General features: G+C 39.3%; 1 protein-coding gene across 1 annotated transcript in view; it reads left to right on the top strand.

Moving 5' to 3' along the window:
* The first annotated feature begins 6,208 nt into the window (after positions 1 to 6,208).
* LOC113029358 (cadherin-12-like) overlaps positions 6,209 to 10,994 on the top strand; it is a 101,037-nt gene continuing 96,251 nt past the window's right edge. Inside the window, exon 1 of the mRNA XM_026180189.1 lies at positions 6,209 to 6,856. The gene's annotated coding sequence lies outside the window, so the exon portion shown is untranslated. The remainder of the gene's footprint in view (positions 6,857 to 10,994) is intronic.

Below are 10,994 nucleotides of genomic sequence, written 5' to 3'. Positions count from 1 at the left end.
AACAACAGGGAACAGTATAATAGCAATTGATCTGCACTGTGAATCAGCTGCTGAAGTTCAAAACGCGGGTAAAAATAAAGCAGTAGATCCTCTTTTTTTTTTTTTAACTATTCAGGTAAATAGTCATTTTGGTGGAAAACCATAATAACCATAAACAAAAGAGTTACTAATATTTGTACCTTTCCATTATCTTTTGAAACTAGCTCCATGTTAGACAAACATGCTAATTCAGTTTGTATTTACAGATGGTTTCACAATCTGACAGGCTAAACGTCAAATTTGCTTTACGGACTTTTAAACATTTCTTTAATAGACCACCAAGAGCAAAAGAAATGTCGACATTGTGTTAAATATGACTAACATTTTATCATTACAATCAACCCTAGCCAGAAGGGGCCATGCACAGTGGAATACAGATCATACAGCATTTTAATTATTTGAATATAATTATAATATTAAACTTACAACTGAAAACAATGGTCATACTTAATTTAAAGTGCTACCTTTAATTTCTCTCCTAATGACACCAGTTTTAAATCGCCTACAGCAAAATCATCCACCTGATGTTTTCGATGCAGGTCAAATAATTTCTGTCAGATACATGAGTACCCTTTGCAATTCACAATACTTTGGCAATTACAGTGAATTAGCTGTGATTTGTTAGAAAATACAATATCACCAGTTAAGGGGAAAAGGGGTTTGTTGGGAGAGATGACAAATTCAGTTTAAACACATCTGTTGATTGGCCACACAGTGGGAATTCAGGGAATAATAACTGTGACGGCAGTGGGAGAGAGCTGGGATGAAGGGATCTAAAATCCAGGAAAGCCGTTTCCCTGGCACCGTTCTTCCCTCAGAGATTACATGTCTCTCGTTTTCATCATAACATCCAAGTTGGCTTGTGACCATTAATAGGACAGACCTCAGTACTTTTCCCCACTGCAACAGGCCAGGCACACAGACCGCATCAGAGGAACTGTGTCATCTACACAGCACTGACTTACAAATGCAAAACATGACATCACAGTGCAAGCTTACTGAGAGATGTTTAAGTATATCACTTCTTTTCAAATGCGAAAACAACATAGAATTCTTTTCACAGCACTAAGCTTGAAGTACAATTATGTAGTCTGGGAGAAATACTTAAATGCTCTCAATAGGCTTAAGCATGAGGCTGCGGGCTGCATTCAGGTGGACAGCGTGGAAACGTAATATACTGTCGCTGCAGAGCACAATTCAGAGCCTGCAGTGAGTTGAGGCAGTTTCTGCACCACAGCCCTGCTGGCTGTTCAAATCATCCTCGTTCACTCGCTCAATATACCTCCACCTCTGCAGGCTGGAGCCTATATACTGCCCGCCTCATCTCTCCACAGTATTTAATGTGTTCCTTCCTTCCCACTCTTAGTTCAAACCTTTGCCAAACGCTTGCCTGACAACATATCCCGCAGCTTTTGCAGCAGACAAGTAATATGGGCTCATTCTGCAGCAGCCTGTGGCACTGACAGGAGTGGGCTTGTGTCTGCCAGAGCTGATTACTTGCCAAGATTGCTGATCAAATTGTCAAATCACCCAAACTTTCAGACAGTTTTCACTCCCACCTAGTAAAATGTGACCCGGTTTTATTTGCAGGGCAATTTCTGTAATATCTGTGCTTTGCAGACAAAGACTGATGCGACTCCAAATCAAAATTTATGGGTTTTTCTCTCATACAACTCGTACTATTCTTCTAGGAAACGAGTTCCAGTTCCAGTGTATTAAATCCCGGTCCATAATAATTTGTCTTGTATTATTACCTTTTATCTTCTTCTAGAGGAGGAAAAACATCAGGGAAACACGTGCCGGCCTCACTCAAATAAGCGTTTTTAATCTCTTTCATTAAGTTGGCATTAGAGCTTTGAGAAACTGATTAGATGCCTCATTCCTAGTGGCTGCACTGATTGTTGTTAATGGCAACCTGTATTGCAGGGGCATTGTCAGACCCTGGCTCACTCTGTTCAAGCAACTTTCTGAAACACATGGCTGTTTTAATTAGGTCTCCATTCAGATCAATGCAGCATTGCTACTGTGATCAGTATTCAGTATTTGAGTTTTCCTTAAAAACTCCCCTCACTTTCCTTCTGGTCTTGATTGTGAAGAGCCTGCTTTATATGAAGAGCTTTAATGAAAGATTATTCCGCTGTGATTTCACACTGTGGATGTGGATCTCAGAACCAAATGCAACTCCAAAAGGCAAAGAGATGAAAAAAAAATGCTTTCAAATTGGTTCACTAGAATGTAGACTGCCTTGTCTAGGTATGAAATGTTTTCTTAATAAAACCTATATTATAAGGTATACTGCATTATTGTCATAAATAGCTTCTCACTGGAATATATATTAAACTAACTAATCATTGTTTCTTTGTAAGGGAGAATGTCACAGCCTATGAGCAAAGATGGAGCCTGGATCAAGTATTCTGTCTACACAGAACATATCACAGGTAAATAAAAAACAGGTTATTTAGGTTCAGTTTTATTGATGCACTACAGAAATCCGTATCTACACATGTGCTGTGCTGAGGATAAAGCCTGCCTCTCTCCTACTAGTAAATACAGTGAGTCAGAGTGGGGGAGGCAGACAAAGGCTCCAGATGCCCACTTCTGGGCTAGACCTCCCTCAGGACAGGCTCGCCTCTTCTTCGGCTTCATGATCCGGCAAGAAGCAGACTGGTGTTTCCATTAGCTTAGCCTCTAATAACAACTACACCTGGGTCCTTGTTGTCCTGCAACAAATCCCTCTCTATGTGACCCTCTTCATCCTAGTCACGCTCCAGGAAAATGAAGTACAAATGAATCTAAATATTTTGTAAGTAATATGGACAAATTTCTACAAAAAAAAAAAAAAGAAAAAGATTACTGAAAATATCTGAAATATCACCCTGCCTTTGTTTATACACCACATTGTTAATCTATGAGCTTTTAAATAAAAACATTATAATATGAAACATCAGACCTGGTGGCCAAAGAAAAGTTCATGAATAAATCTCATGCCCTTAACTGCCCACTATAGCTACACCATCATTTAATATTTGTAAAGAATAAATCAATATAATAAGTTATCAATCCCTGAGCACAAAACTAAATGGTTTTTAAGCACATTTTGCCATTTATAGGAGCTTTACAAATTTAACTTTATTTGAATGGCACAAGTTCATGTCTGGTTTTGGTTTCCATTAGGTTCACAAAGGAACCAAATTTCACTATTAAAATCTCCTTTTTTAAATATAACTACGTCTTTATTTGTGTTGAATGCAAGGCGGGGCTTTCTGCCACATCTTCTTTGAATATTTAAAAATGTTTAATTGCCATAGCAGTACTGAAAACTGCTTTTCTATTAAATTGTTGTGGTCTAAATAGCCCAAACCTGGTCAAAAGGAGTTCTAACTTCTATCAGAGATGTTTTCTTTAAATTGGTCATTCTTTTTAATGTTTCAATTTTTACATCGCTTGTATATTTTTTCTGAACTTTATTTATCCTCTTCTTCCCCTTTAGGTATATTTAACTCATATACATAAACATGTATCTACTCATGTGAAACACAATAAGAAAATCTAGAGAAATAAAATTCCTATTTAACAACATTAAATCAGTGTTTGTATGGTCTTTCTATTCTGATTCTGATTTCTTGTATATCTACAGCATAATGGAATGTTGAAACCTTATTCATCATAATATATTGAACGTCTATTCAGTAAGAATGTATCATCACATTCAGTTACTTTTTTTTTTATGACACCAATGGATTTATCTCTTCCTCTGTCTTATGCATGCTTCCGTGGGACACTTTTGTGTCCCACACAGCAGTCTGAAATGCCCTGATTGACGCCTGACTCCAAGCATCCGTTCAGCCTCTTGCTTTGCAAAGCTTGTGCCAAGAGGATTAAAAATGGAGTTCTCTAGGGCCATGCCATGCCATCTGGACAGAGTTGATCTGGGAGCAGGGTTGTCAGCCAGGAGTGCTGAGTGCAAAAATACTACATAACTATATTCAAACACAGCCTTTAGCCTTTTAGAAAGACATTAAGAAACACATTTTTTCTGTGACTGTTCTGTGCATTCAGGAAGTAATACAAAATATGGTCAAAAGGAAGACAACGACTTTGTTGTCATTTATTATTACTATTTTTATTTATTTATTTTACTTTCTTCTGCCTAGTTTGATATTGCCACCTATTGTATAAAAACAATGAAATGAAATTGAAACAGGATGACTGACTAATTACGGTTAACAGGGGAGTCTTGATGTAAAGCACTGTTTTGCACTTTGAAGGCAATTACTTTCTCTAAAATAAGGCTAAACTACAGACAGGTGACACATTATATGAAAACCCATCAATGTGTCTAAGTTGAGATATGTTTTGTTTTAATGTGACTTAGAATTTATTCTACCCGTGGGTATCTTAAAGGGGGCGATCTTAATCCTGTATTTTCAGAAGGTATTTGTATATGCTGAAAAAATCTTTGTTTTTCTGAAATTAAAAGCACAGACTTTTAGAGTTTGTAATAAAAAAAAAATGCAATGAAATGGGCAGAAAAGGAAATATAGTTTTACCATGAGTCCTGTCTCTCTTTAAGACATTTAAAATGAAATATTGAGAGGACTAAATGCTAATGCCTCAATAACCTTTTTCCATAGAGTGATGTGTGTCACCTTTGATTCTCCCACCATATCTCGGTCTAACTTTAAAGGTTAAAGTGAGCCGTTGCTCTTCAATATGCCTGAGAGAGGCAAGATGACATCTGCGCTCTGCGTGGCCAAGAAAGCCAAGCATAAGTGCATTAAAAACATGCACACATGAAAATAAGAGAATTTAGGTCACCGTCAGTGACAACTGCTATACTTCAGAGGCATCTGTGAAGTTTTGATGTTTAGATGATGTAATTCTTTTTCTTTGGCGATATCTGTTGGGAATAGAAGCGGGAGATGTTGGGGTTCTTTATTAGCTTTTTCTCTTTGAGTGGTTATGGCTATTAGCAGTAACCAGCTGATGCCTCCTTTTCTGACTGGATTCCCTCACCTTATTTTCACTGCGGGCATTCCCTGTACCGCTGTATATTATCGCTTTTTTTGAAAGGTGGCATCCACATAAAGACATATTTCACAACTTCGTCCACAATCTACCCCTGAAGATGCACATATTTACACTGATGCATAGTATAAACTTATACTGATTAGCTTACCCAGTACAAGCTCTGGGGTAGCCTACTAGCTCAGACATGAAAATGGAGACCTCCACAATGGTGCTTTGTTCTACAAAGCTTAACATGTTGCCATGGCATTACATTTACTAGTCATATATGATCAGGGTCTGGTGGTGCAAAGAAAAGAAAAACAAATTTAGTTAATAGAGCCCAATAGTTCTGTCAACTCATTGCTTTAATTTTGTAGTTTTTATTTCATTGCAACACTTTACTGAACTACAAGGTCTACTATACTTTACAGTGATATACTGAGCCACTTAATGCCATCTAATAGTTGCAGCTTTTACTCAATTTCCTGATTTTGACATGCTTGTTTTATATAGAGATTTACCATTTGATTTTTGAATGAATGAATGAATGAAAGGCTTTATTAGCCACATGCAGGTTGCCCCGCAGTGGAGCATTAACATGCACTGTCCTAAATAAATTAAATTAAATTAAAATTAAATAAAATTTTTCCATACACTGCAAAAACCAGCTTGATGGATTTGCAGAAGGCTACATCATTGCTATGTATGAACAACGCTAGATTTCATGTGCAAAAACGATAATAATGAAGACTTTCTTTTCACCTCTTAAAATGAATCATCAAATGCAGTTTTGGTGATTTGGCAAATTTCAGTTTTAGCTTGTGAGTTTATTTACACTACACCTCCATCTGGCTGGTTCAGCTGCCACTCAGTCCAGGATAATGGCCCTACCCAACACTATACTCTTCAAAGCACTGCCCAACAGTCCCAACAACTTCAGAAAACCAAACACACAGATCTACGTGAATCTTCTTTTTAAAGAAATGATTAACTCGCTTCTGTTAGCAAATACAAATAAGTCATCTAATTTCAGTTGAACTTTAAATGCTCAACATCCACATGAGCTCTGGACAAAGGAAGCATCTCCAACCGTCTTTCTGATTAGAATATCCCCAGGGACCACAGCATGCATCATTGCCTCTGTGTGTGTGTGTGTGTGTGTGTGTGTGTGTCATTGGGAGTTTTGGGGGTGGGGTGCTTACTGGTCGGTTTAATCTGCTTGATGATGAAGATCTCCGGTACTCAGGGGACCTGATGGGGAGGGTAAAGGGTTTTGAAGAGAGGTGTTGCTCTACTGTCTTGCACCAATGCAATCACGACCGTTGCTCGCCACTGAAGCCAGCAGCGCTCACAAACGCTCTCCCTGTCTCTTTCCCTCGCTCTCTCACTCCTCCACACACTTCCTCTCTCACTCTCCGATACACGCACACACAGACTCGCACACTAGCTAACTTCACTGCTCACTGACTCGTTCGCCCTCCCTCAGTCGTCACCTTGTAACGGTACGGACACACTCGGCTTTGCTACAGCTCCTGTGTAATTCTCCAGCTATTCCAAAGCTGCTGTCTCAGTGCCTCGCGTAGCGCGTTCACTCATAAGCATCTGTTCTGATCTAGCGTGGGCTCAAAGTGTACACAGAGAGCGGGATAATGAAAGAAAGGCACCAAGGAGGAAGGCAGGGTGAGAGAGGGAATTAAAAGGAAGAGAAGGATAGAGCTTGCTCTTGCATAAAGGTGGGAGGACAGTTTGATTCAGTGAGAATTTGGATTAAGCTGGCTACGACTCCGCTCTAAAGTTACCACTAAAGGTAAGTGCATCTTCTCCTTGAGATATTTTCACTCTGCCTCTATGCATTTCACATCCTAGTTTTCGCCTCCATCTAATTTAAACTGATTTCCAGCAACTCTGCAGCTACTTGGTTTAGTTGAGACTCGTTTTACAGCTTGTTGACAGAGCTTCACAGAATAGACGGAGCTTTATTCGATTAAGTCACTGTCATCGTTTCTTTGAGACACACAGTTGAGACTCTTCTTTGCAAAAGCTAGTTAAGTGGGATGAAATTTGGATCGGCAGTGCCCTTGACAGTGTTGTAATGCCGTTTAACTCTGACGACGGCAGACATTTAGTTGTCTGCCTCTTGGACTCTGTCACGTCTCCCAGAATTAAATGAGAATTCAGTGAGTGTCAATTAGTCACATGTCAGGGAACGCTTCACTCTAAATGTGCTAACCCCATTTGTAGGTCTCCGTTATTTCAGCTCGTCTACATACAAAAGACTGTGAAGCTTTTCAACTCTGTGTACTGGAGGGTGCTCAACACTGATTAACACACCATGGTGTGTCAAGTGGCTTTGGCAAGTTTTCCTTGCGACTTCAAAATACCAACCCCCCCCCCCCAAAAAAAAAAGAAAAAAAAGAAAAACATGAACATGACCATGCTTTCCTTCTTAAAAAATCAAACTATGGTAAAATATTTAAATCAATAGCTTCAAATTAGCACTAATATCAACGTTTTTAGCTGAGAGTAAGAGCACGCAAGGTCTGATGGCTCAATCACAGGCTTGAGATTATTCTTTTTGTTTGAATAGTGTATATCTGCAACATCATTAGTTGGTAAGGCCATTCTTGTGGTGTGGAAAGGGATTAGGGAGAACAATCTAAGAGGATATCAGATAGGCTTGACAGAATCTGATTTGCTGAGAAACATGGGATCGCAGATGCAACCTTGCCCCCATTTTGCATAACAGATGCTTATTTGGATGAGCTAGAAGGGAAATCTTAGGCCACAAAATATGGAAATGTACCCTTCAGCAATGCTGAGACATTTGCATTAAATATATACATCTGATCATTACATCGGCAATTCCGCTGTGATTTGTAATTGCATCAAATTTGCATTTCTCAGACGAGATCATGCAGTGGACAGACACAGACACAATGGACTTACCGGACTTCTGAAGCAATGTGCGTCATTTTTATTGCAGCAGGAGTAATTAAGATCGCAAACTTCCCAATCTCTCTGTGTAACATCATTTCAGTCTAAAGCGATACCTTTTGAATTCAAGCACAGCTTTTCAAAGTCAATCCCATCTTTACTTACAGATTAGATTAAAAAAAAAAGTCTCTTGCCTTCCTCTACTTTAAGCACGTCTAATGTAACTCACTTTAGTGTCAGAGGAGCTGAGTCTTCTTATCAGCATTCAGCTGAAAACACCTGCTTTGGAATAATCAAATTACGCTCCAAGGAGTCCACTTCCAGAGGAAAAAGAGGAGCTGGACCCTCTGAGTACACAGAGGCTACTGTGCAGAAAATGAGCATTCAGGGCATGCAGCCACCAACCACTCAGGTATTATAACTGCATTAGAGGGGATAAATGAAGAGGCATGCAGTATACTTATGGTATATTAAGTGATGACAGTGATATCTGCTGACTCGGGTGCATATTAGGACAATTATTTTAGCCACTTTGGAGACAGCGTGAGGTGGAAGGAAACACTTTCCAAACGACAGGCAATCTATAGGAAATAAATGAACAACTTTTTTTTAAGAATAAAACAATGTCAGGTTTGCATATTTTGTTTTAGATTTTCAGCATTGCCCTGCATAAGTGAAATTTGTCTGCAACGGGAATAAGCGGCATCCTTGCAGATTTCAGATCCCCACACTGCCTTCTATTTACATGGATGTAATCAGGTCTCAATGACCAACAAAATTATGATGAGCATGTCTTGTTTTTTAACTACCTCTTCTAATCACAACAACTGACAATTATGTTTGATTACTTCTTGGGATTTAGAATTAATTTAGCTCAAGGCACTATGAAAAAAGATATTAGCACTTTGTTCTATTTGTTGTAAATGTAAATGTGGAATGTCCAGAGTAATGCATATGATTAGTTTCCTAAATGCCCTGATAGATGGGTGACAAATGAAAGGACATCAAGTGACTTAGTAAGCCTCACTCTGATTTGTTTTATTCACCAAGTCTTTGTAACTCGAAAGGAGGCATGGGACAGCAACTTTTGAACATGTATTCTTTAATTTAGAGTTTTGATGACAACATTTGTTATCGTCTGCATTAAGTGCACTGAGTGGTCTAAATATTGCACAGGTGTTTAGTACTGCTGAGATCTGGTGTCTATGAGGAGGGTAGCGTAAGAGCCACAACCCAAACCTTTCACTGACTTTTCATTCTCTGTGAACAAGAGCATCTTCATCCTGGTGCTCTGAGTCCTGACTGCTCACATCAGGGTAGACATGTTTCAGTACAGAACAAAGGTGACCACTCAGAACAACTCTGTATTGATTTGCTAACTCTAAAGAGATAAAGTGGATCCAAACCACACCAGCAAAATACCTCTAACTACTCACTCTAAGGGTCAGTCATTCAGGTTTTTCCTTTAATTTGTCAGCTGTCCGTATGAGACCATGAGCCCAGGAAAATGTAAAGCCAAGCAGCTCCTGATGCCTTTCTCTGCACTGTGTCCATGTAAATTTAATGGCAACCCTGAGTGCTTTGTGGTAAATTACAGCATTAGGTCTACAAAGCTGTCATCATACGTTAGGATCCACTGCTCTGTTTGATTAGGGCTGAGCTGTTATTTATGGAGAGTCTGCAGCCTTTACCGTAAGCAGAACTACGGTGATCAGTCATACAGATATGCTACCTATCACTGCATTTTGAAGTAAGTGTCCATCAAGAGCCTTGGGCTTAAACAGAATCAATACTTGAGATTATTTGAAGTCCCCAGACTCTCTTTACCTTGGGCTCTTCAATCTCCGCCCTCACTCAACGGACTCATTTTGACATCATTCCACTCTAAATGAGGTGTGTCCGAGTGTGTGTGTGTTTGTGTGACAATAAAGTGTCTGTGTTCATTTCTGTAGCACCCCAAGATGTAATAAGCCATCTGTCAGAAACTTGCCTCCATCGATTAAAGCATCTGAATGCTAATCAGACAGTGGATTCAGTTGTTCTGTCTGCAGTCCTTATTGTACTTGCATAAATGCGCTTTGTGTAAGGCAGTGATTTCTTGCCCTCATCCACCCACACCCCCTCCCGCAAGCCGCTCTCAACTAAGAACCCTGCAGACCTCTAAGACCAGGCTCTCATCAGCAAGAGTCCTAAACATCTCAAATTAAAGTCTTGCAGTGATGGATGACTCTCAATCTCTAGGAGATATTGCGCACGCTTCTACTCTGAATGATGGGCAACTCCTCTTCACTCTACTTAGTAATTATTTATATGGATTTGTCTCTGCTCGTTTGTCAGTTTTTGAGACGTGTCGTTTCTTCCTCTCTGTGGTATTAATACCCAGCAGAGGTAAAACCTCACAGTTTCTGCAGCCGTCTGATGCTGGTGTTTCTTCTTTAATATATATTCTTTTCTCCTTCTGGAAGGAAAACGAATATAACCTTCCCTGTGGTATACGCTTGTTGTCTGAAGCAATGGTGAAAACAGAAGTAGGAAGGATGCAGTTACCTGACGATACAATTTATAGAGGACACAACTGTTTTGCCCTACGAAAATACAAAACAGTGAGCTCAGTGTGGTGTTCTGTGTGAGATAAAAGGTGAGGCAGGTCCTCCGAGACTCAACTGTGCCGAGTTTCAACATTGATTATTACTCATATCTGAGCACTGCTGTGGCTTATCTTAAAATGCCCACAGTTGGAAGCATCAAGGAAAATGACAACAGTTTTTTATTCCTTCTTCATTGACATTATTAAGCTGCTTTTCCACATCCTTTAAGAGTTTCACCTAAATGCCTCTGATTTTTTAAGTATTCCCTTTGAAGATATTTCAAGGAAAGTGGGGTCACATCATTGTCTCTCCTTTTGTTCGATTGCTTTATGAACTTTCTTTCATAAATGATTTTAACATTGCAGTGCAAAGTCTTTAAATATCCCAAAGAGGCCCCTGGGCCTTTGCGTCTTTGAATGTATT

Source organism: Astatotilapia calliptera, chromosome 9, assembly GCF_900246225.1.
Source record: "Astatotilapia calliptera chromosome 9, fAstCal1.2, whole genome shotgun sequence".
Lineage (NCBI taxonomy): Eukaryota > Metazoa > Chordata > Actinopteri > Cichliformes > Cichlidae > Astatotilapia > Astatotilapia calliptera.
The sequence above is the reverse complement of the archived record's forward strand: the minus strand, read 5'-3'. Positions and strand labels throughout refer to the sequence as shown.